The sequence below is a fragment of the Dasypus novemcinctus genome, chromosome 31, assembly GCF_030445035.2.
Source record: "Dasypus novemcinctus isolate mDasNov1 chromosome 31, mDasNov1.1.hap2, whole genome shotgun sequence".
NCBI lineage: Eukaryota > Metazoa > Chordata > Mammalia > Cingulata > Dasypodidae > Dasypus > Dasypus novemcinctus.
Window position 1 is genome coordinate 26,889,169 of NC_080703.1, and position 27,554 is coordinate 26,916,722.

General features: G+C 40.8%; 1 protein-coding gene across 3 annotated transcripts in view; it reads left to right on the forward strand.

Moving 5' to 3' along the window:
* The window catches only part of GADL1 (glutamate decarboxylase like 1), a 179,658-nt gene that overhangs the window by 119,077 nt on the left and 33,027 nt on the right, over positions 1-27,554 (forward strand). The gene's annotated exons all lie outside the window — the stretch shown is intronic.

Genomic DNA, 27,554 nt, shown 5'->3' on the forward strand with positions numbered 1-27,554 from the left:
GTGTGTTCAAAAATAATGAACTGACAAATGGTTATAAATACTGTTTATGCTTAACAAGATAACATGCTTGACACACTCACGTACAAATTCAGGATAACTGTGCTGTTTGCAAGTAATTACAGAATGTATTCGCAGTTCTAATGCCCAGGGCCCCTCAGAGAGTATAATCTGGTAATGGAATGTGAGGTTAAAGTTGTGTGATGAAAGGCTACTTCTTCCACCTCTGCCAGGGAGTCTCTGGGACAGCATAACCACTATGGAAACAATTTGAAAAGTCCTAATTTGATACTTTTTGTGAGTATGAGACCCTCTGCCCTCTCTCCCAACAAAGGCCCTGAGTCTCATACCCAAGGAACTTATGTGACAAAAGAGGAAAGAGATAGCATATCTCACACGCATAGCTGGTGAGGGTCAACCATGCAGAGTGCGGAGAAGCCCCAGCCAGAGGTCTCAACGGAACCTCTCCTAGCATGGCCTTGCCAGTTAAAACCCTTCCTCTAGTCCACATTTCCAAGAACTGTGAAGTCCCATGAGTCAGCCCTGCTTGATTCCCCTCCCCTGCTCAATGGACATAGCTTCTCTTGAAAGTGAACTCGCGGGACTGTCTCTGCGGATTCTGTAGTCATTGTGTAGAGTACCAGTTAGCAATGGGTTGGTGCTACCAAAGCTAGGTAATCCCCTATATCTTGCATCTTCCTTCTCAAGCTCAGCACAACTGCCTCCATGAGCCTGGTTAGAAAAAATTCTGACTTGAAAACTCTTCCCTACCCTCAATGGGTAGGGAACAACAGTTCTACTTGCTCTTCTACTTGCCCTTTAGAAAAAAAGGGAAACTTCCCATTCAGGCAAACAACAAATATGTACTGAGGACTCACTAGGCTAGTCGCTAGAGACACAAACATAAAAAGGACTTGGTCCCTGCCCTGGAGAAGCTCCTAGTTGGACAGACACGTAAGTAAAGAAACCATTACAACGAGTAACTGCCTGGATAGAGGTAAACATTGTTTGCAGGGAAAGCAGAGAGAAAACATATCGACCCCAACATGTGAAAAGAAAGTGGATCCACTGGAGCTGGGTCTTAAACGGTGAGTAGATATCATTCAGGGGAAAACTGTATGGAAGAGGATTCCAGAAAGAATCAGAGCACGAAGAGCCAGGGGCCCAGGAGAGAGTGATGTGACTTGAGGAGCAAAGGAGTGCAAAGGGGCAGTGGTGGGAAGTGAGGTGGGAGTGGTGGCAGAGCATGGCTCGTGGGGGGCCTTGTCATCTGTGGCAAGGAGCTGGGAGCCTAATTGGGAGGAAGAGAACAAACCATGGCCCTCTTCCCAATCTCGGCTTCCTAGCTCCTCACCTGGCAGCCACTCTTTTTCAACCTGGAGTCGTTTTCTCTTTATTCATGGCCCATTAAACAGCTTTTACTGTCACATACTAGATGGCTAATACATAAATATTCTACATCTTATCAAACCTGAGAACAGCTAGCAAAGCTGGGGAGAGATGGATGGTGTCACCTGTGCCCTGGCCAAAGCAGCCCCTCATGGCCCAGTTTAGGTGGTTTTAACATAGAGATGCATCTTGTATTTCTGCTAGACAGTGTAGGTAGCAAGGTCTTGAGAATACATTTCAGCTGATAAGTAACCCAGAGACAGAAACAGGAACTGGATACTGTGAGACTTTAATGGTGAGGTTTCTAGGGCCATTTTTCACCTTGGTAGAAAGCTATTGAAATTTTTTGGTGGGGTGGGGTTAGACACTGCTTGGCATTACGAAAGATATAGTTGCCATTTTTTCTTACTAAGCTAGAAATCACTTTTCAGTTGTCAAAAAAGCAACCAAGAATGTAATATCTTTGTTTTCCTGACTCAGTACTGGTTGCATGGACATGCCTCTGGATAAGCAGATCATCCTGTTACGTCTGGGGATATTTTTGACTCACTCTTCCTTAACATAAAGAAATGCTTGCATTATCTATTCTCAGTAAATTAGGAACTGAGGGTAGATACATGAGTAAAATCAGAAAATTTCAGAATATGATACACTTTTCTTCTTCGATGGAAATGGATTTGGAACGTTTTCTTTTATTCTCATAGTCTCAGTATTTGTTGACATTGATTCTTTCACAGTTCATGTGCATGACTCTTTATCCCTTTACTTTGGAAATGCTTTTCTGTCATTTTGAACTGTAGCTCCCCTTTCCTTGTCTAATATCACCCTATTCTAATGGTCTGGCTGTTTCTAATGAGCTCACATGTACAACGCAGACAATTATTGTTGGTACTCAAGCTCTTAGTTCCCTTTTATTCTCTCCCTTTCCCTGTGTATAAATGTGTGTACGTGGATTTGGCAAGGGGGAAGGAGACATCGAAGTCTAAAACTGAGCTATGTGCTTTTATGCTTACAGTGGTGTGAGAATGCCAGAAGGTGATTTACAACCTGGTGTGCACACTGGAGATTTAGTTTGGGGGTTTATCTGGGATGGAGATCACAAATAAATAAAGAAACCTAAAAAGTTCTGCCCCTCAATTTAGACTAGTGTTAGGTTGAGCTGTCAGATTTCTGAATCAGCGGTGGGATAAGTCTTCTCTTTGGCAGTGGGAAGGGCCTGGGATTATTTGGGAATGAATCTGAAATGGCCAAGCATGTGTGGGTGTGTTTGCAGGTATGTGTTTAAATGTGAGACTGTTTTTAAGAACACACTCTGCTGTCTGCTCACACTCTGACAGTCATCCTGTGACACTGTGACCAGCCACTGTGTTCTAAGAAGTTGTTTTTCTAAGAGGTCCTCGGTAAAAAGCTCTCCTTGCTGATTCTTGAAGGCATTGCAGTGTCCTCCGTCTTTGTTACTACTCAGTCCAGATTCAGTACTGACCTGCCACCCGCCATCTTCTTTTCTGGTTTATTTTCTTTCTTTTCTGCATACTCGTACCTCCAACTCTTCCTTAGAGTGTCCCTCAGCTACTGAAAGACTTAGAATGGCTTTCTACTCTCTAGAGCAGGGGGGTTCAACTCCATCAGATTGCTGTTTACAGCAAATATTGTTAATGTTCTGCTTAATCTCTTAAAAGGAAAACAGTAGAAAATCGAAACTACATACACACATAATTTTGTACATGGCAATAGAAGAGTTTGCATGTAATATAAAGGAGAAATAAGATAATTTATAATAAAAGACATATTTCAATATGTAAGTACTTGACATGGCGTGACACTATTAGAAGACATGATGAGGTAATCGGATTCCAGGTCATACTCTTGAAATCACAGTCAGATGCAAACCATATATCCATACAGAATATTATAAATGATGCAAAGAATAGGAATGGTGTGGTATCAGTGACATAATTTACAAAACAGTGCCCACCTCTTGGTAAAATTCTGAAGAAAACATGCTTCCCTCAAGGTACATGGGAGTGGAAAACTTAGTGTTGATCAAAACTGGGCACAGGATATTTTGCATAGATATGTAACATCAATCTTAGCTTCTGGGCTTGAATAATTATAGTCAGGATTTTTAACTTAGCACATTTCCAGTAGGGCTTTTGCAAGCTGAGGAGCAGTTCTTCCCTGCTCGAGTTTGCTGTACACAGTGCATCTGTGGTCCCCACCCACTAATTGCCTGTAGCACTTCCCAAACACTGAGACAACTGGAAACATCTCCCGAACTTCCAAATTGTTCACTAACCCTGTAGTACCATCCCTGCTGAGAGAACCTCTTACCCAGAGGATAAAATCTAGTCTCATCTGCTAGGCATCCAAAAGCCTCCATGTCTGGTCCTGAGGTCTTGTTCATTTTTTTTTTGAAGATTTATTTTTCATTTATTCATTTCCATGTTCCCCCCTGCCCATTGTCTGCGCTAACTCTCTGAGTCCATTTGCTGTGTGTGTACTCTCTGTATCTTTTCTTTATGGAGTACCAGGAGCTGAACCAGGGACCTCCCATGTGGGAGAGAGGCGCTCAGTTGCTTGAGCCATCTCAGTTCCCTGCTTTGTTGTGTCTGTCATTGTCTTTTCTTTTTGAGTTGTTGCATCAACTCGCCATGCCAGCCCATTGTGCCAGCTTGCTGTCTGGCTCTTCTTCTCCAGGAGGCACTGGGAACCAAACCAGGGACCTCCCATGTGGTAGGCGGGAGCTGAATCGCTCAAGCCACATCTGCTTTCCCTGAGGTCGTTTACTAATGCCATCTCTATGGCTTCCAGTGTTGAGACCCCTGCAGTATGGAAGCAGGGGAGATTGGCTAATTTTCTTATTAATTAGTAAGCACATTCAGAACTAGGTACTAGATAACCTTTCACCAATCAAATGGGCAAATTACTGTAGGTTTCAACTTTTATGTCTAGTATTGGTGAGAGTGTTAGGTCACTCACATAAGCTGCCAATAGGCATATAAATTTGTACACATTTTCTGAAGAGCAACTTTACAAAAGACATCCAGTGTCTCACTTTTGCACATAGTTTCTTCCAGCGATTCCACTTGTATATATGTATTCTTTTGAAATAGTTATAGAGTTGTGGGTGAAGAGAGCTGCCCAGAAGGTCATAACCATGTTATTTAAAATAGCAAAAAATTAAAAAGGACATATATATTCAAACTATTGGAAATTGGTTAATTTTTTTTTATTAAAGTAGTTGTAGGCTTACAGAAAAATCATGCAGAAAATAGAGTTTCCTTATACCTCCTTCACAAATGCAGTTTTCCCTCTTATTAACATGTTGCATTAGTGTAGAACCTTTGTAGAAATTCAAATAGCATTATAATTGTACTATTAATTATACTCCGGAGTTCACTGTTTTTTAAATTTGTATTCAGTTACATATATATAACCTAAAATTTCCCCTTGTAATCGCATTCAAATATATAATTCAGTGCTGTTAAGGGCTACCATCACCACCATCCATTACAAAAACTTTTCTACAACCCGAAACAGAAATTCTGTACTAATTAATCATTAACTCCATATTCCCTACCCTCACCCCAGTCCCTGGTAATCTGTATTCTAGTTTCTGGCTATGATTTGCTTATTTTAATTATTTCACATCAATGCGATTGTACAAGAAAAGTCCTTTTGTGTCTTGCTTTTTCTCTGAACATGAAGTCTTTAAGGTTCATCCATGTCATTGTGTATATCAGAAGTTCATTCCTTTCCATAGCTGAAAAATATTCCTGGCATGTATATACTACATTTTGTTTACCCATTCATGTGTTAATGAACACTTGGATTGCTTTCATCTTTTGACAATTGGGAGTAATGCTGTTAAGAACATTGGTGTGCAAATACCACATCTAAGCCCTTGATTTCAATTTTTTTGGGTATATACGTAGAAGTGGAATTGCTGGGTCATATGATAATTCTATACTTAGCTTTCTGAGGAACCACCAAGCTGTCTTCCACAGTGGCTGGACCATTTTACATTGCCACCAACAATGAATGAATATTTCTATTTTTCCACATTCTCTAACACTTGTAATTGTCCAGCTTGTAAAAAATAGTAGCCATTCTAGTGGCTAAGGATGTTGAACATCTCTTTATATGCTTTATGACCATTTGTGTATGTTCTTTGAAGAAATATCTATTCATGTCTTTGACCCATTTTTTAAATTAGGTTGTTTGAAATCTTTTTGTTGTTGAGTTGTAGGGTTTCTTAATATATTCTGGATATTAAACCCTTATCAGATATAGGGTTTATAAATATTTTCTCTGTTGTATAGGTTGTTCTTTTATTTTTATGATAAAGTCCTTTGATATGCAAGTTTTTAATTTTGATGAAGTCCCATTTATTTATTTTTCTTTCTCTGATCTATGTTTTCAAAAGCATATGCTTTTGGTAGAAAGCCTAAGAAACCATTGCTTAACACAAAGTCCTGAAGACGCTTCTCTATGTTTTCTTCTAGGAGATTAATTCTTTTGGTTCTTGTGTTTAAGTATTTTATCCATTTTGAGTTGATTTTTGGATATTATGTGAGGTAGGGACCCACCTTCATTCTTTGGCGTATGGACATCCCGCTTTCCCAGCACCGTTTGTTGAAAAGACTGTTCTTTCCCATTGAACAGAGTTGGCACCCTTGTCAAAAATCAATTGGCTATAGATATGAGGGTTGATTTCTGAACTCTCAAGTATATTCCACTAGTCGATACGTCTGCCCTTGAGCCAGTACCATGATGTTTTTTATTACTGTAGCTTTGTAATAAGTTTTAAAATCAAGAAGTTTGAATCCTCCAACTTTGTTCTTTTTCAAGATGGTTTTGCCTATTCAGGCCCCTTAATCCTTACAAATAAATGTGATGATTGGCTTTTCCATTTCTACAAAAAAGATGGTTGGAATTTTGATTGGGGTTGAATTGGATCTGTAGCTCACTGTGGGTAGAATTGACATCATAACAATATTTAGTCTTCCAAGCTATGAACACAAAATACCTTCCATTTATTTAGGTCTTTTAGCAATGTTTTATTTTTCCATATAAGTCCTTTACATCCTTGATTAAATTTATTCCTAGAATAATTGCTATTGGAAATAGAAATTTTTCTTGATCTCTTCTTCAGATTGTTCATTATCTGTGTATAAAAATCCTACTGATTTTTTTTTAAAAGAAATTGGTAAAATTTTAGTATGGAACTCTTTTACAAAGTCAGGGTATAACAAAACTTTCTCTAATCTTTTCTTCTTGTACCATGGGAATTGTCTTGTTTAGAGACCATGATCATACAATATTCGAGCATTTAGTTTGCAAACTATTTTCTCTCCTGACTTGTTCCTAAATGTGGCGTAGAATTTTGTCTTTTCTTGTTTTCTCCTCACTAAAATACTCCCAGCACCTGCACAGGTTTTAAGTTCAAAGGCATTGCCTTTGGTGATTTATAGTGAGTTCCTGAACAGGATTCCTGAAAGCCTCCAGCATTGTGGTAGAGTTTTACTTTGCTCTCTAAGATGACTCCCTAAAATTTGTTTACCTGTGTGTGTTTTCTTCTAAAGCTGCCTCACAGTGACCAGATATTAAGAGCAAGAAATTTGGGGATGGACTACAAAGATAAACTGTGTAGGTTGAGACTCAGGGACTGCAATTGAAAAGTCTCTTAGCGGGTTCAGCCTAATCATTACTCAATATTCTGATGCAGATCTCCTCTTTTGTAGACCCTTCATAGGTTAAGTCTACATTATACCGCTAAGTTTTTCATTCTTAAACGTAATTAGCAAGCTGTCTTTTTGTAGCGAGGCATGGCCATTTCAACTTCTTTCCATTGCTGACCTGCAGATTTGTGACTGATGTTATCGTTTATAACAACAGGCTCCTTTCTCCTCAACAGTGCAGGAGGAATAAATCTTTTAGAGCCTGCTTGATGGGTTTGTTGTTTTATTGCTTATTTGGTGATATAACTTGATATAATATTTCAGATATCTTTGGAGAGAATTTAATGTTCTTCCTGACCCATTTCTGGTGAACAGCAGACACCCAAACAGGTCACTTCCTAGGATTTTAGGCAGGGCTCAGTGTCCTTGGCCACATCCCATTTATTTCCTGAATGCTCTTTGTCAAGTTTAAATATATTTGATGGTGGTTTGTATATAGCTTCTTCTGGTTTCTTTGTTGTGTGTCTGTGTGTATGCACAAGTTCATAAAAATGCTGAGAGCTTCTGCATATTTTTGAGGATTCTGGTTTTTTTGGGGGTCATCATCTGTGACATTGGTATAGCCAAATACACCAATTTTTGCATTGTAAACTAAAAAACAGGTGTTATTTAAAGGGACAGCTAAGTGTTTTTTTATTTTTTAAAGATTTATTTTATTTATTCTGCCCCTCCCCCTGTTGTCTGCTCTCTTGTGTCCATTCTCTGTGTGTTCTTCTGTGTCTGCTTGCATTCTTGGTGGCACTGGGAATCTGTGTCTCTTTTCATTGTGCCATCTTGCTGCATCAGCTCTCCGTGTGTGCAGCGCCACTCCTGGACAGGCTGTGTTTTTTTTGCTTGGGGCGGCTCTCCTTGCGGGGCACACTCCTTGTGCGTGGGGCTCCCCTACACAGGGGACATCCCTGCATGGCACGGCACTCCTTGTGCACAACAGCACTGCATGTGGGCCAACTCACCACACGGGCCAGGAGGCCCTGAGTTTGAACCCTGGACCTCCTATATGGTAGGCAGACGCTCTATCAGTTGAGCCACATCTGCTTCCCTAAGTGGTTTTTGTGTGTTCAAAGAGAAGCATTTCTTTTCTGACCTTGTAAGATAGAATCTAGTATATTCTTGAAAAAAAAAAAAACTGTTTCCTAATGGATATCACTCATTTTAAAACTGTACTTTCTTTAAATTTTGTAATTAAAGATAATCTAATGTAGAAAGGCCTTTCATATAATGTATTTCTGAATGTGGCTCTCCTTGTTCCACTAGAGGCTGGGCTGTAGATTTTGAAAATGCTTAACTATGGGAAACGGACTTTGGCCCAGTGGTTAGGGCGTCCGTCTACCATATGGGAGGTCCGCGGTTCAAACCCCGGGCCTCCTTGACCCGTGTGGAGCTGGCCATGCGCAGTGCTGATGCGCGCAAGGAGTGCCGTGCCACGCAAGGGTGCCCCCGCGTAGGGGAGCCCCACGCGCAAGGAGTGCGCCCGTGAGGAGAGCCGCCCAGCGTGAAAAGAAAGAGCAGCCTGCCCAGGAATGGCGCCGCCCACACTTCCCGTGCCGCTGACGACAACAGAAGCGGGTGCCGCTGATGACAACAGAAGCGGACAAAGAAACAAGACGCAGCAAACAGACACCAAGAACAGACAACCAGGGGAGGGGGGGAAATTAAATAAAATAAATAAATCTTTAAAAAAAAAAAAAAAAAAAAAAAAAAAAGAAAATGCTTAACTAACAAATTCCCTTGTTTCTTAGGTACTGGATGCTATTTTCTCAATCCATTAAGACCTGAGATAAAATGCTGTGCTTTTAAGTATTCTCATGGGGCGAGATATCCTTATGTACAATATATCAAACATTTTACTAGTTGCAATCAGTTTTGTTCTTGTCTCACTCTGCAATTAAGGATCAAGTAGCCACTCTTGTACTTAGGATCTAAGTAGGGGCTTCCTCAGAAATCAGCTGGAAAATGTTTGGCCAAGGGACCAAGGGATATCTCTTTGGCTGAGGGATGGAGGATGTTTCGTGGCTTTTATCCTCATCTCCCCTCCCTAGTTGTTTAGCTACAGTCTTTCTAAATAACTCGACTTCATTGGATTTAAAAAATTTCAACAAACAAACGGTTCCAACAAAATTCTTGTCGGAGATGCGTGGTCAACGGGGACGTTGGCAATTTTTCTTTTGTCAACATCTAGACAGAATGATTGTAAATTGTTGTTATTATTTATACATTTCTTTGCTTGCTCATTTTGCTTTTTGTTCTTGAAATGTTATTTTAAACACAGAGAGGAATTTTCCCGAACTCCACAGGAAAGCCAGGCAGGCACAGATGGCCTCGTTTACAAAATCCTTTTTTTCACCCTTTCCTTTATTTTGCACTCCTAAATTTAACAGGCTCCTCTCTCTCTAGTTTCTGCTAGACTTTCCTACTTCACTGTGTGAGAAGCTCGTCACTGGGCTTATCTGTTGAAAATTAAAATTGAGCAAAACGTAGCTGCTTGTCATTGCAGGCTGAGCCTGAGGTCACCGGCCTGAGGTCAGGATGAGGTTGGGTTTTAAAGAGGAATTCCCTTATGGGTGACCTCCAGCAGCTCCCTTGCTTGTGACTGGCTCATCCACTGGGCACCCTCCACAGCAGTAATGGAAAATGAGGGCGGGGAACCCAGCACAAGCTGCTGTTCACAAACATCTTTTTGTCCCCTGGGTCTACCAGTCGGCACATAGCCGTGCACTCCACTTTCTCCTGGGAATACCGCTGGTCTCTAGTGTTTGTGTATGAACTGAGTTCATTCTAACCCACGCCAGTTTCTTTCCACGCTGCTCAAATTGAAGGCCTAATTGGAATAATTCTGAATTTCCAAATATATCAGGGTGAGAACTGAGGAAAGGTGGGATCTTAATTAAAGCTTATAGAACACATACCACTGTGTCCCCCGAGTATATACCTATTTAGATTACTCTGATAGGGGTTACAAACTTAATACCTGCAGGTGCTGGACAGGTAACCTAAATGAGGGAAGTAGCTTGGGTATAATACAATAGAGACTGGTGAGGCTTGTGGTAAACTGGAGGGCCCAGGCTCCAGCTCAAGGGAACAGCTTCTTCCCTGCCACACAGGAATGGGGAGTCTAGGTTGCCAGGTTTTTTTTTTCCTTTTTGAGGGAAGCTATTTACATAGATAACTTGTGTGAACTATCCTTTGTTTTTAATGTTGACAAAGGATTTAAAGTCATAACATTAATCTGTCAGTGGGATCTGGCAGTCACACTTTTGGTTTGCAACTGTTGCTTAAATTTGTCAGTCGTCCATGACCTGTTTCTGTGAAAGTGTTACTGTGGAAGCCCCTTGAGATGACGATGTATAGATTCTTTGTCTCTTTTCTCCTATGGTAGCTTATCTGGTGTTATGTCCATGGCCCATTTTTAGCTTTGGAAGATGTTACCTCTCAGTAAAAAAAAAAAAAAAAACAAAACACTAAAGCTAACTGCTTCGGTGAAAAGTTCCCATTACAGTCATATCTGTAAACAGGGCATTTCAAAAACTGTCATATTGTGGCAAAGGCAGCAGCACGATTAAGATATCAATATGTGCTTTGTTCCTGTGTTTTCCCCTTTCCCCATCCCAAGAACTAACCAGTGCCTTTGGGCTCCACGCTTCTCTTGAGGCTTGTGTGGTCTGAAGACATCTGTTTTCCTGGATTTTCTGAAAGCCTTGCTGGCCACTGAGGAGGGAAGGGAAGGGATTTTGAGGTTAGTGAGACAGGCAGAAGGGGGGCAATTTCCCTCAAGCCTAAAGAGGCTTGCAGGAGGCAAGTGTTCCACAGGTAGGGCTGACCTTCAACTTCCCCTCTTTGAGCTGTGTGTGTGTGTGGGGGGGTGGGGTGGTGAATTTCCAGACACCGGAGCTTCTGCCCATATCCTGAGAGGTGAGGGAACAACACAGTCACAGCAGACTGAGCGACGATGTTGGTTCAGATCATACACATTTCACTGGTAACAAGGATGGGCCAGTCACCTAAATATTAGCGGTGGCTAACCCCCCACCCCCAGGACCTCTGCAGGGCCATTTGGGGCTGTGGGAACCATAAATAACAACTGAGACCGGACTTTCAGCCTGACCCGGCAGGATGGTGACTTGAGGTTGAATTTCATTTTAGGTAAAGGAAAGAAAGTACGGTGGCATTTTTTGCACACCTGAGTTTACAATGCAAAATTCATAGCACAACATGATCATTAAGGAAATTGCTTTGGACTCGATGCAATATTTATACTCACCAGAGAAAGGATGCATCCTGTACGGAAAGAGAAAAGGCGTGTTTTTTTTTTTTTTGCATTCCTTTGAAGTCCATTTGCCAGTAACAATCCTGCCCCCTAGTGGCACTTTGGCTCATTTCACCTTTTGTAGCTGAGAACGGACACCCTAAATGCTGGCTGCATTTTGCTGTTAAAAATGGTGTAGACGTACAGCTTCTCTGGTGCCGAGGCTACCTGATTCTGCCAGAAAAGAAAGCTTCACCTGAGTATTGAGAGGATCGAATCTTTCCTTCTCTTCTCTTCAAACATGCTTCTGTGTCTGTCTCTTTCTCTAGACTCCAGAGAAGGCGTGTCCCTCCCCTCCACAGCAGACTGCCACCTGTGCCTGGGCTTTGGGCCACCTGCTGCGTCACCACTCCCTGCCGCTCTGCTGCCCTGAACTGCTCTGCCCTGCCCTGATCCTTCTTTTCTCTTTGGCTCTCCTTTCTCCAATTTTCATTCTTTTTTTAAATTTTCATTCTTTATTTCTCTAATATCTGCTCCCCTCAATTGAGAATCATGCTCAGGCTTTGGAAATCTTAAGGACGTAATTACATAATTTTCAATTGGCCTCTATTCCTTTGGCATAAACTCCTTAAAAGAAAAACTTAAAATGTCTTATGCTGTATAATAGTCCAAAATATTGCAGTGTCAAGGTTTGTCAAACCATTCCCATGATTTGGGATGTGTGGGTTGTTTTCAGCATTTTGCCACAATAAGTAATAACGGCTGAACACCTTCAAGCTCACATCCAATTTTCCTTCTGTTATTTCCAGGAAAAAAGGGCTAGGTATGTAAGTGTTCATTACAATAATCAACATGGCTTTGAGTCTCTCTGTGTATTGCTCTGCTGAATTTTAAGCAATGTGCATCCATTGATATTGCCACCAGTAGGGAATGAGTGTACCAACTGTGGCGATATTAGGTGTTGCCATTCGGGAGTAAGAAGTTATTTAGAAAGGTGAAAAATCCTGTCTTGAGTTTGCTTTAGTTTACATTGTATTAACTGTGGGTGTGATGAACAATGTTTCTGTTCTCTGTTTACTGATTGTGTTTCTCTATGCGTTCATTGTTTATTCATATTTTATATATATATATGTATTGAACTCTTATTTTTCCTTATAAATTTGAATGAGAATAGATAGATAGATAGATAGAGATAGAGATATATAGAGTTTGGGCTTTAAAGCTCTTTGTCACCTGGACTACGAATATTGTGCTCCATATAATATCCTTTTAATTTTAGCCTTATTTTTTCATTGTACAGAAGTTTTAAATTTTTTATATCTTCAAATCTGTCAGTCTTTTCCTTCATGATTTATTCCGCATCTTCAAAGCTGAAGAAGTTACTGTTTTATTCACAAATCTGATAAATATTCTATTCCATCTCCTGCTGTTTTTCCTGTCATTCAGTTTCTTTGCATTTATTTCCTTAATCCATGTGGAAGTTATTTTTGTATATAGGATAAAATATGGATCTAACTGCATTGTTTTTCCAAATTATTATCCATTTACTTCAATTCGATGTATGAAACAAATCTTCTTAACCATTTTCTTATGGGAAGTTTTTGTTAATGTGATACATTTTTAAAAACATTCTGGATTTTCCAGTCTGTTCTGATGATCCATGCTTCTGTTTTTGTGCCAGCAACAAAAGGTTTTAAATGGTGTTGGTTTATCATGGGTTCAAAAATTTGCTAAAATTCTAACCTTCTTGTTCTTTTTAAAAAGAATACTCATCAATATTACATATTTTTTATTTTCCCATGTGTATTTCAGAAACATTTTGTTTTTTAGTAAAAAATTTTGCTCAGCTTTTAATTGGAGTTTAAATCAATGGATCTGAAGTTTAAGTAAATAACACCTCTGCTGTTCATTAGCTGTGCAGCATGGACGAGTTACTTAAACTCCCTTTGCTTAAACTCACTTTTTCATCAATAGCATGAGTATAATAAAAGTACCTACCTCATAGAGATTTGGTGGGAATTAAATGACATAAACTTGTATAAGGTGCTTAGGACAGTGCCTGGCACAGAATAGGTGCTCGATAAACAGTTGTCCTTATTCCTAATCCCATTACCTTGTCTTCAAATGACTATGTGAACCTCAGCTGTCTTCCTCAAACCTTTTTGGCTGTGCCCTTCAAATACCTTATCCTCTGTATAATATTAGACTCTAAAATACAACCCTCATCATGTCACTCTTTCCTGTTTCCCCTTGTCCCACAGGAAGGTGTCTGTAATCATTAATAGACCACAGTGATCTGATCTAATGCAATTTTCTCACCTTGTCTTCTGCTAATCCTGTTCATATCCCCTGCACTCTAGCCAACTAATTCACCTGTCCCTCTCTTTGCTTGGAAAGCCCGCATACTGCCATCGTTAAGCACGCTGGCTTGGCAATCAAAACACCTGCCTTCAAACCCTGGCTTCACCATTTCCTTGTTGTGTGCCTCTTGGTAGGATACGCTACCACCCCATGCCTCAGTTTCCTCATCCATGAAAGCACAGTGATAATGCTATATTATGCTGTTGCAGGGATTAAATGTGGTTGTGCAGTAAACACAGTGCTAAGAAGGGCCCACTATGTAATTGGCAGAGCCCAGTGCAAAATTAAAATGTGAGGCCCCTTATTCTAAACCTACCAAGAATTTCAAGATGGCATTAGCAGAGCCTTGAACCTTACATGGAAGCCTGTGCCACTGCATGGGCTGCACAGCTGTGAAGCCAGCCCTGGTGCTGAGTGTTTAATACAGGGGATTTATTGTGCATAGTCTTACCTTCTTGCATCTTCTCACATGGATCCCTTTTTCTCTGTATCTTGTTCCCATGTCCCACCTGCTCTTCATTCTTTTTTTTTAAAGATATTGATTGATTGATTGATTGATTTACACACACACCACCCCACCCCTGTAGTTTGCACTCACTGCCTGCTCTCTGTGTGTTCTTCTGTGTCTACTTGTCTTCTCTTCAGGCAGCACCAAGAACCATTCCTGGGCCCTTCTGGAGTGGGAGAGAGGTGCTCAATCTCTTGCATGACCTCAGCTCCCTGGTCTGCTGTGTCTCTTACTGTCTCTCCTCTGTGTCTCTTTTGGCTACATCATCTTGCTGCACCAGCTCTCTATTTGGGCCAGCACTCCTGCATGGGTCAGCATTCCACACAGGCCAGCATTCCATGTGGGCCAGCTCGCCACACAGGCCAACTTGCTTTTCACTAGGAAGCCTCGGGAATCAAACCCTGGACCTACCATATGGTAGATGGGAGTCCAATCGCTTGAGATCCACCCGCTTCCCTGTTCTTCATTCTTAATCTTCATCTCATGTGCAACCTCCCCCTGGAGGCCCCAGTTAGGTGTACTTGCTTCCTTCTCTGAAAGAATATGAGTATGAGCTATACTTCTCAAAATCACTGAGCGTTTTTAGGCTAGTACGCAGGAGTTTGTATGTCTGTCCCCCTCTTAAAATTTTGCTATCAACCCCCTCCACTTCCCCAGGAAGTATTTCTTGAACCAAAAGTGTCAGTGCTCTTTCTATGTACTCCCATGACATCTTAGCTTCCCCTGTCTTAGAAGTTATCATTCTATAGCAGCATTGTTGGGTTGGAAATTGGGAGATACCCAGAGAGAGTTAAGATTTGGAGGGAGAGAGAGAAGGGAAGAAATGTCGGGAAAGATGGTTGCAAGCCAGGGTAAGAGAGGAGTAAGCAAGAGAAACCCCCTCCCCCAGCAGGAAACTGCTAATGAATTTTAGTGTGGGGACAGTGCATTGGAATACCCCAGTTCTCAACAAAGATTCAGGGATGTGCATCAGTGGTATTGATGGTGGAAGGGGAGACGAAGAAAGTGGGAGTGGGACAGTGTGCCATAGTGGGGACCCAGCTCCACTCTCTCAAGCCTGGCTAGTGCTTCTCACATAGTAAGTGCATGCATTGTAAATGTCTGCTGAATGAATGAATCAGTGACTAAAACTATGAACTAATGTGTTAATCTTTTGGGTGACATATTTACATGCTTATAGTGATCTTCTGGAGACATAGTCATTCTTACACTCTTTACCTATTATTTCACCTATTGATGTGTTTAAAAATATGGCGGCTTGTCCCTGAGAGAGTGATTGAGTTGGTCTTGAGTGGGTCCCTGGGTCAGCATTTTATCTGGTTTCTGATGTGTCAGCTATTCTGTCACCTAAGAGCTCCCCTTCTTATGAATGGTGATTGGTGTGTAGGATACTCAAAACAAGAAAAATTTAATGAGGACAACCTTTTAGGGGAGATGGGCTTTCTAATAGTTCTTCTAGGTTGCCATCATGGTCCCCCTGCTCTGTCTACATATAAATCTAGCAGAATTGGAGTTGTAAGTTGCTGTCTAATTGTGTTCTTTTGTCCAAATCATCATTAGTTCACCCAAAAATTCTGAAAAAATTTCAGAAAAAATTTCAAAACAGATGTCAAAATTTACACTGACTTCAGGTGGCTAAACCTCCTTTGGCCTTAGTTCACCTTTCCTACTATCTTTTGATCAGGTTCTCCTTCTTATGGAGGTGCCCCCCTATCGAGGCTATCTTAGAAATAGTAATTTCCCAACATGAAACACCCAGCAGAATAGCAGCAGGGCTTGCTTCAGTTCATTGTAACATAACTACGTAACACAGAATGGAGACTGTTTTCCATTCTACAACCTGAGGAGGACACATTTGTCCATGTGGTCCTGAGAGGGATCAGAATACTGTTGCTAGAAAATAGGGTCATGAGCAAATCTATCATGTGAGTTAACAAGGCTTGCACATACAAAGCTGACCAGCCAAAGGTGACAGAATTCTCATTTGAATGGGCCCATTGACTCCAAAAAGATGTATTGGGCACTTCAAAATACATTTCTTTTTTTGAGTCATTCCTCTAACAAAATGTTGATCAAAGGGCTTAGGAAAATTATAATCAGGGACTGGAGTTTTATGCAAGCTAAGAAGAAAGAGAAGGAAAATAAAACTAAACCCGACTTGCTCTTCTTCAGTTATCACAGAAGAAATCTGTTTAGTTTTTAGTTTATAATGCAGTCGTCCTGCAGTCTTACTTTTCATACATGCATACATTGTAAGTTTAACCTAATAAAAATTGCAAGAGTGAGCTATGATTTCTGTCATAATTTGAACCTCAGAATCTATCAGACCATGTCTTGGAAACTGGTTCCTACTAAGTATTTTCTTATAGGTTGAGCAAAGAACATGCCTTGGATCTAGAATCTCATACTTTAACTCTATTATGAACATTTTTTCTTTATTTCTTCAGTTAATATTTAATAGAACTAAATTTTGAAAATTTTCTTAAGGCTGTATATTTTTAATTTGAGGGGTGTGAAGCTCATGAATTACTCACTCTGCTTTAATAAATTTAAATATGTTAAACATAAATATTACATCTTTGTAAAATGCTTGTGCCATTAAAATGATCTATGATATTATCACAAAATTTATATTGAATAAAATATTTAAATGTCTGACACCCTTCTTCAGAGGTTTAAAGTTAGTTTTTAAATTAATTAATAGGAATGCCTTTTCAAATTTTGGTCAGTTTTTGGCAAGGAAAAAAATCAATTCAAAGGTAGTTTTTTTTATATTATTGAACTTATGAAGTCATATTTTTTAAACATAGCCACACTGCATCATTTTAAAAGTTTTTCTGATACCTGCACATTTCTTCATTTGGTAGTTTTATTAACTTTATTATACAAATTTAAAAATGGTGAAAAGATGACTAGCAATAACATACATCATTTAAATATGTCATATGTATTTATACAAAAAATGCCTACATATATGGAGAGAGGGGCGGGGAGGGAGAGGGATATCTTTTTAAAGATATTTTAATTAAGATATAATTCACATAAAATTCACCATTTTAAGGTATATAGTCAATGGATTTTAGTATCTTCACAGTATTGTGCAACCATCACCACCATCTAATTCCAGAACATTTTCAACTTGCCAAAAAGAAGCCCCGTATCCATTGGACGTCACTCCGTATTTCCTGCCCCTCCACCCCTGGCAACCTCTAATTTGCTTCTGGACTTGCCTGTTCTGGATATTTCATAGTAATGGAATCGGAGAACGTGTAGCCTTTTGTGCGGAACTTCTTTCACTTTATGTAAGGGCGACAACTCTTTTTTAAGCACCTACTATGTATTTATAATCCTCATAACAAATCTGCAAAGTAGCAATAATCTTCTTACTTTTCAGATAATGAAACTGCAGTTTAGAGAGCTTAAGCAACTTTGCTGAGATCTACAAATCTCTCCAGTTGCCCTTCTGCCCAGGCTAGTGGATTTGCGTGATGCCTTCTTGGCCTGCCTTTCCTGCTGGTTGGTGGCAGGTTGGAATGGACCAGCATTTTCTTATCCTGGCCACCACCCTATCTATTCTTTGACCCACTTGTGTCCATGGAGACTCACCTCTACCTTTGGGACGACCTGATCCCTGTGGCCTCTGGCATCCCACTGGGTTTGGCCAGTGGGAGGCACCAGAGGAAGATTGACGGGTGAAAGGAGAGGTTGGTCTCTTCTTCCCTGCTCTTCCTCTTCAGTGCTGTCTCAGGCCACCTCCCCAACCACAGCTCCAATCACACTATTTCCTTTCCTTGTCCCTGGAGAGAGGTATTTTTAATGGAAGCCAGAGGGTCTCAAGTATGTTGAATGAAGAATTTATAAAATAATATTTTTGTTAAATTCCTAACTCTAAATTTGGAGGTAACAGTTTGTTGAACTGTAGAAATCAGATACACAGTGTGCAATATTTCATGTCATCATAATTCAGAAAAATCATGTGAAAACTTTGAGTACAGCCTTCCAAAGGAATCTTAGATCCTTAGATTGAAGTTCAGGATAGAAAAGGAAACTTTTTCTATTTCTATTTCTATTTCTATTTCTATTTCTTCTATTTCTATTTCTATTTCTACTTCTGTTTCTGTTTCTGTTTTTATTTCTATTGTCCTGCCCTTGTCTTTTCTTGCCTAGGTTTCTGCCACAAACCACCTCAGCCTGATCCACTTGCCTCTACTCTGAGCCTCTCTCTACACACTGTTAAAGGGCCATGTATAAATGGCCATTGAATCATTTTGTTCCACTGCTTAAAGATCTTCCCATCACCATCTTTATAAAATGCAGGAGAGTCAAGGCATTTGGCAATGTGCGTTTTGCCTCCTCCTACAGCCAAACTTCTTACCTGTCCAGGCCATGATAACCTTCTTTTAAATTCCCTAGAGCTCCAGGCTCAAGGTTTCATCTTTATCTTTTGTACCTTAGTTCTAGATGCTCTCTTGTTTTAGAAACTCACTCTTCCTACAGCCTCACTTACCCCCAAATATTACATGCATGTATATGTGTGTGTATATATATGCATGTACACACAGATATGATATAAATGTGTATGTATATATATTATATATAATGTGAAATACAATATATTTGTGTGTTTTGTCATTTTACCACAATCTTTAATAATCCATGGTGTGGCCCCTGAAGTAATTGGTGAGGAGTGTTCTACTGGGGGTACAGAATGGAATAAGTGTTCCAATATGGATTTTTTAATTTATTCCTGGTCTAATAAAAAGTAGTTTTCTCTCTGCGTGTTCCCCAAACACACACACACATGCACACACACACGGTACTGCCATCTTATTCCATCTCCCTTTCCAATCATGCTGGAAATAGCAAAGAGTCAGCCAAGTATTGATATTTTCAGTGGGATAAATTTAGTTCAGACTCCAAGGATTTTTTGGGTAAAGGACAGGATCAACTGCAGAGTGAGGGAAGGATGCTTACCCAATGTCCATTTACACAAAAAAACATGGCCAGTGCAGGAGCTAAAATAACCAGCAATAAAAATATGTATAATCCACCTCTGATTCTGTAGTTATTGGATATGAAATATGGGTGTCTCTGACACCGTGTGCCTACAAGAAGCCTTTGCCACTTGTTTTGTTAAGAAATCCCACATACATATACTTGGTAAACATAGCCATTGTTCATGCCTAGAACTCACCAAACAAATATTCTCTGAGGCACTGTTAACTCAGCGGCTTGGTAAGAATCTCTGATGGGTTCCAGCTGCCTTTCCCTGGTGGTTTTGCTCAGAATTCCCACGGCTATCCTTGATAAAACTTCTCTCAGTAATGAACAATGTGATAGATGTTCAGCCAGATTTGGGGGAAAGAAGGAACCTTATAAAGTGCATAAATAAAGATATAATACGAGATTTGTACTCAGGATCTTTTCAGAGAGCCTCTGTTAAATGCTGATATGATAAAATTTGATAGTGTTATATCCATTTTAAATGGAAAAAGAAATCTAGCTGCAAACTCTTTTTATGGGCTATGTTCTGCATGGTAAATTTTAATCCTTGTTTTGCTGGTCTGAGTTAATGTTGCTTACGTTTTTATTAGCCACTTATTTTTGAATAGGACAGCACAGATTACCAGCCTTTAATTTTGCTAACTGTAGTGGGAATGGCCACAGTTTCCCTAAGTCCTCTCTCCTCCACCAAAACTCTCAACGATTACTCATATTTTTTTTATTTGTTTAGGTGAGACTCCGCCTTCTATCTAGCATTACCTTGCCTCCAATTTAAGAAAAATGTATCTTGAAAAGAAAAACCTGTAATTAGAGAACATGTTCTTTCAGCACAAAGTCACCTTACCAAATTCATTCTGCTTTACAAGAATGTTTCCAAATAGTATTTCTTTAACTTACAGCTTCCCTAGCCTAAATAACTTCTTTTGGGTGTCTATCAAAGCTACAGCCCTATTTTGAGCAGTTATTAAATTTGGAGAGTGGTGGGATGAGATGAAGTTAATTTAATATGGAGATTTGGGGTGTGGATGACCTGAAAGGGTATTAAAAGAGGCTGGCAGCAGAGGAGTGAGTTTGAAGGCAGTGTTGCTGGACATGGTTTGGGGAGTAGCCGGTGAGGAATGTTAGGAGAAGGCCAGTCGGTTGGTCCCTGGAGCTCAGTGGCTTTCAAGGAAGAGTTCACGGCTGTGGAGAGAATTTGGGAATTTCCCACAGAGAGTGATACAAATCCCTGAAAATGAATAAAATTTAAAGGAAAAAAGAGGGCTTAAAGAAGAGAGGCAAAAATCATGAATGATGTCTATTTATGAGGCATGAGGAGAGTGGGGGTGTTAAAGTCATCAGAGAAGTAGCTGGGGCAACAGGAGTATACAGTGTCACGTGAAAGGGGGGTGAGCATCAAGGGGGAAGATGGGAATGGGGGAAGGAGATGTGGTAGAAGGGAGTGATAACTTTCATACGAGGGTACACCCGTCTTTCCAACACACTCAATCTTTGAAAGGGAGAATTTCCTTTTTTGCATTTCCATGAACATGGTATGTTGCCATAGTGATACAGTGAAACAATCACAAAACTTTAGTAATATAAAGCAGTAAACATTCATTGTCCAGGCATCTGTTGATGAGTGGGGGGAGGCTGGCAGAAGGGAGTGTAGGCTGATGTAGACTGGACTCAGCTGAAGTGACTCTGCTCCATGAATCTTTCAACCTCTTCCTTGGACCAGTGGACTGTTAAGGGCATGTTCTTCTTATGTCAGTGGTAGAAGAACATTTCAGGAGTCTCTGTCACAGCTTATCTTCTAACCTCTGCTTGGCCAAAGCAAATTACACAACTCTGTTTGAGCCTAATATCCAAAGGGGGTGATGACTCTTCTCCACCCCAGTAGAAGGCCAAATCAAGCCACACATCATCAACGAAGCAGGGAAAATAAGTTATTCCCATACTTCTGTAGAACATCCTGGTCTACCATGCATAAATATTGTCACTTTTAAAAGTAGCAAGGTAGATGTCATTTAACAAGAGATAGGATACGGAATAATGAAACCTAGTGATAAACCAAAATCAGTATTTAGCCTATGGTAATATCATAGTGGGAACTAGGAATCAAGGCTACCTCAGTTAGATTCAGCAAATGTTTCATGCTAAGCACCATACAAGCACTATGGGGGAAATCAAAGACTAAAGTGACAATGCATCTTCCATCAAGCAGCTTTCACCCTGAGAGTGAGACAGCCCTGTTTAAAACTACCGTAAGTAAAGTCAAGCCCAGTGAAAATTACAGGCAGGAACAAAGTGCTGTGATTACAGAGAGGAGGGCAAGAAAAGTTTCCCTTCCAAGTAATTGCTCACTGATGAGGTACAGAGAATAGAAGAAAGGAGGGAGCAGACGTAGCTCAAGCAGTTGGGTACCCACCTCCCACATGGGAGGTCCCAGGTTCGGTTTCCATGACTTCCTAAAGAAGAAGACGAGCAGACACAATGAGCAGACAATGAACAGACACAGCAAGCAGACACAATGAGCAGACACAACAAGCAGAGAATGAGCAGGCACAGTGAGCAGAAAATGAGTAGAAACAATGAGCAGACAGACAAGGGAGCCATTTGGGGGGAGGGAGAGGAGAAGAAAGAAATTTATAGACAATTAAAAATTTACAGAATCATTGGGAGGGCTAAAGAGACAGATGCTTCAAAGCCCAGATGTGGGCTGCCAGGGAGCTGCAATTGAATTTTGACTCTGCCACTGGCACTGTCCCCACTAGAACCATGCCTCTTCTACCAGGATCAGCACTGGAAATGGATTCTTACCACTATTCCTTTCCCTCAGTTAACTCAGCTCTGAAGTTACATCTTATGTGGTGCCAACTGGCCCACATCAGGCCCCACAGCTGCAAGAGAGTTTTGAAATGTTTAAGCTTCTGCAGGAGAGGAAGAGACTTGAGGAGGAGACTGGACGAGAGGCTGAAGCAGTCCTAATGTCTACCACAGACAGCCCAGAAAAGGCTCCACGGAGAGGGCGCTTGTATACCACACCTTCTTCAAAATGCTACCTTACATCAAGGGTGGCACAGGGTTCTGTTTTGAGAATAATTTATAAATTGCCAAGCAGGAAACAAATATAAAGAAGGTGTGCCTTTGGAGACAGAATGGAGTCTTCTTGAATGTTACCAAGACCTTTTCCTTGATAACAAAATTCAGGAATAGATTTGACCTTCTACCCCGACCAAATCATGTTCATGGGAAGCCTACGTTCACTTTTCTGTAACATTCTGTGAGCATTTACTTATGAGTGCTAAACCTATTACAAATATATATATATACACAGACACGTATATATTATATCCGTGTGTCTCTCTCCATATATGATCTTACTTAGTCCTCTCGATCCTCCTCTGTGAAGCAGATGCTATTATCTCCAGTTTACAAATGAAGAAATGAAGCTCAGGGAGGGTAAGCTACTTGCCCATCATCTCATATTAATTAGTCAGTTAGGTAGGTAATGGCAGAGAAAGTATGAACCTCAAGTTCTTAAGCCCAGGCACTGGGTTCTTGGTGAGGGAAAGAGAGGAACAAGGATGAAAACAACACAGAGAACAGTGTAGGAAAGGGAGATGGAACCAAAGGCAGAGCTGGGGATGCTGCAAAGGCTTGCCGGAAGAACAGTCGCCAGCCTAGGTGGGGAAGGGATGCTAGCTGAGCTGAAGACTCCACTGAGCTCTGGGAAGGAATTGAGATTCACTTGGTTCATGCAACTGTGTATGTGAAAACCCCTGGCAAGTGTCCCACAGTGCACAAACATTGGTTTCAAAAGCAAAGAATGTTGGCAAAGCCAAAACATGAGGTTCCAATGGCTATGGAGGGAGTTCTGTAGTATCACCCAGACTTAACTTTGTTCTTGGCTCTGCCCCTCACCATGAGACTTTGGGGACAAGAAACCACCTCTCACCCAGCCCGTCTGTAAGTGGGTTTAATAATATCCAGCTTGTGGAATTAGTGAGAGGATAAATCTGAGATAATGAATGAACTTCATGATGCTTCATATGCAGTACAGAGCTCAGTGCCACCTGCAGTCACTGCTGATGGGTAACTGGCCTCCCCATCTTCATCCCTGATGCTCTTCCTCATTTTTTGCTGACTTTCTGGTGGTCTGAAGAGCTTTGCTCCTGTTGAAGAAAGAGGGAAGGCTTGGGGATGCAAAAGATACAGTTGAAAAAGAGAACCCTTGTACGGAAGGGTGGGGATATCTTTCTGCAATTCCTTCAAGTTCTCATAACTTGGTGAATTTGATCTACTAATCATGAGGAATGTTTGGATGCTTCAAATTCTAAGTCCTCCTCTTGTGCTTTTACATCCTAAGTGGCGGGAGTTAAGTCCTAAGAAATGAGCAAAAAATAAACACAAGGCAGAAATAAAGGGAAACATTAATGCATGGGCTCAGTAATTATCCCATTTACTAACGGCATTACATTAGTCTTGGTTGTACACAGTCATAGCGCTGTGAGCAAGGATATACTTGGTCGTAAAAAAGACTTTGACAGGTTACCCTTTCATTCCTTCTTTAATTCCCTTTCCACTTTGCATGCAAATTTTATGTGGTTTTTATAGGCTTCTGATGATCTAGCCTCTGATCTGTTTCCTTTTCCACTTTTGCTAGCTAATCCTTTCCTGCATTACTGTATCAGCTGATTTTTAAATGTCAGCCTGGGTAGGTTGATTTCAGAAGCTATATTTAAAAGAGACCTGCCTGCATAGTTGGCCCTTTATTGGGACAGCATACTTAAAGTGGGACTTGATAGGGTCCAGGAGACCATATTTTTACTTTCTTTTTAGATCACATCTTGGAAGCAGCGGCACAGCTGCTCACATGGTGTGCTGTGAATTAAGAGCAGTCTTTCTGCTGAGGTCAGAAGCTTTCAGCCTTAGTCCTGAGGTCAGCCAGCAGTTGTGGCTAAAAACTCCCTGGCCAAGCTGAAAGAAGCTTAAAGAAGCTGAGACCTACAGTTACGTGTTTCTTGCAATGTTAGTCACACAGTTTCTCGCCATTACCTGTGCTTTCTAAACATGTTCCCAAGGACTCTGGTAGGAAGCTGTATTAGTTAGCTATTGCTACATATCAAAGCACCTCAAAACCCAGTAGTATAAAACAATAAGCTTGGCTCATTCCTCATGAATCCACAGATTCATGGGTGGGTCCACTGATCTTGGCTGGGCTCACTCGAGCACCTGCAGTCAGTTATGGGACAGGTAGGCAGCTTTGCTGACCTTAGCTGTGTCTGCTTCTAAAGGCTGGACTAGGATGGCCTCACACAGGACAACTGAGCTCTCTCCAAGTGGTCAGTACCCTTCCATCCGCTACCCTGGACTTGTTCTCCTGGTAGTGGGAAGAAAGCAAGTGAAGGAGTGCTAGACTCCTTGAGGGCTGGGCTCAGAGTTAGCACATCATCACTTCTGCTGTTTCCTAGAGACCAAAGTAAATCACTAAGACCAATTCAGATCAAAGGGGAGATATGGTGGAATAATGGATTCCACCTCTTGATGGGAGGAGTTTCAAAGCCACATTGCAAAGGGGTGTAGAGGGGTAAAGAATTGGTACTATATTTCCAATCATTCTACCCCCACAAAGGTGCCTTTCTTTACAACTTCAATACTACAGAATGCTTTATGGCTTAACAATTGTTTCCACATCTACAAGCTCCCCTGACTTGCCAAAGAATCCGATGAGGTCAATTTCCTTCTTAATATCATTCCCATCTTACGTATGAGGGAGCAGGTCCAGATCAGTTGAGGAACTCAGAGTTTCAGTGGCACCAGGACTTAAATTTAGTTCTCTTGTCACCAAGCTCCATTTCTCTCCATGGTCCATGAAAACATGATTATATCAAAGGATGACATGAAAAGACATGCTTCTTGGTATAGCTACATCATGTATGTCTAAAAAACAGTGAATCATTTCATCTCTGCTGCTGCTGGCTCCATGAGGACAGGGCGTTTTGTGACATTTCTTCCTGCCCAGTTAGTGGAGGGGGCAAGTGTCTTCTGTACAGTCCTTGATCTCTCCTGCCCGGGCTGGGAAGGTTGAGGGTATGGGTGATCTAGAAGTTGACGTCTTCATGTTCATATAGGAGAAGACTTGTGGAAGTCTAGCAGTGACTCATTCCAAGGAACCAGCTATTCAAGGATGACTTGGGACTATGTATACAAATGCTGGCTATACGTACGTAGGCTTACCTCTCATTCTCTTTTAGTAGGAAAAGAGAGTACTTTGACACGTTTAAATCGTTTTCTCTCACTACGAATGTTTCTGGACATTTCCTTTTATTTCGCCCATTCATTTAACAAATGTTTTTTGATCTTTTCCAATTGGTTGGGCACTGTTCTAGGAGGGCTGCCTGCTTTCAATGAACTTATAGTCTGATGGGGGAGACAAACATATGAACATACAAGTAACTGTACCATTGCAACCCTCCAGCAAGTGTATGTTTTCTGCAACCACCACACTGTAAGGGTGGGAGGAAATGGAAAGTTTCCTTTCATACCAGAAGAGCAAAGGAGATAGGCCTTTTAGCACAGGCCCGAGAAATTCCCAAAGGAGAGGAAGAGTCTTCCTCTGTCCTTTAGGTTAATCTGTGTTTTAAATGTGTGAATAATCATCCCTGTATTTATTCCAGTGCAAGTTTAGAGAAAATTTTTTGGCTTATTAACAGTTTTACTCTAGAAATTCTAAATTTTTTTTAAAGGTTTTTATTTATTTATTTATTTCTCTCCCACCCCACCCCCCCTGGATTGTCTGTTCTCTGTGTCTATTTGCTGTGTCTTCTTTGTCCACTTCTGTTGTGTCAGTGGCACGGGAATCTGTGTTTCTTTTTGTTGCGTCATCTTGTTGTGTCGCTCTCCGTGTGGACGGCGCCATTCCTGGGCAGGCTACACTTTCTTTCACGCTGGGCAGCTCTCCTTACGGGGCGCACTCCTTGCGCGTGGGGCTCCCCTATGCAGGGAACACCCCCGCATGGCACAGCACTCCCTGCACGCATCAGCAACTGCACATGGGCCAGCTCCACATGGGTCAAGGAGGCCCGGGGTTTGAACCACGGACCTCCCATGTGGTAGGTGGACGCCCTAACACTGGGCCAAGTCCGCCACCAGAAATTCTAAATTTTTGATAGTGTTATCTTCTTCTAAGAGCTAGCTTGGAACTGTCCCTTTTTATTGTTGCTTTTTAATGAGAAGCAAATGCATCCAGGGTCTTTATTAAATCAGGTTGTTGGTTTCATCAGGTAAACATATCCGTGTATATCTTCAAGTCAATAAATACTTCTTACCTCATTAGAATCAAGACAAATCTAGTTGGGATATAATTACAGTAAGGTAAAGATTAGTCTTTCGTAGAAGTGCTAATCATCTGGATATCTTGCTGCATCAAATAGGGGCCTATATCCAGAAAATCCTCTTCTGAGTTGCTGTAATGCTGAAGCTGTTCGCCTTTGGCCTGCTTTCTCAGTGAAAGTCTCTTTGTGTGTGGTTTTATATTTGACCATTTTATCAGTTACTAAATATCTTTTTATTCTTTCTAAGCACATGCGAAAGTATTTTTCAGAAAAAAACAAAAAACAAAAACAAAACAAAACAAAACAATGGAAAATGAATAAAAAACCAGTGCCTGGAAGTTGTTGCCCTCATAGCACAGACTTAAGGTTCATTTTAAGAAAAACCTACTGGGTAATTACATCTTCTACATTTGCCTGTTTATCTCTGTTAAACGTAGTAAACATCTCACGGCTTAATTTGTTGTCAGCCACAGCTTTTAAAAAACTAGCGCTTTTAGGCAGTTGAGATTTTATGTCTGCAGTATAATTTCACAGGCAGTTTTTTTTTTTTTATTTTGTATTCTTGGCTCATTTACAGTCAAATATCTTCTACTCTGTGGAACTTAAATATTTAGCCATTGAGGTAGTACACTCTTTATCATCCGTCAGTTTAACTGTGGAATCTGCACTCCGGCTTCCTGCTGCTCCAAGGCTCCTAGAGAATCAAATTTGTCCCTGGTGCTCCTGTGAATCTACCCTTTTCTATTTCCCTTTAGGATTTAGGCCTTTCAATGCTTATCATCACGACTGAACATACGCTCCCAATGTAGTCACAACGTACTTCTTTTTTCTTTCCTGAATGAATCTGGAAGAAAGTATTCCTCGATAATGCTTATTTCATCATTTGGGCAGAATTATCATTTGCCCACCAAATGGCTTGCATGTGGGTCTTCTTTAACACATTTAAAAATAAATAAATAAGAGGCGAACTTCCTGCCTATTAGGCCAAACCA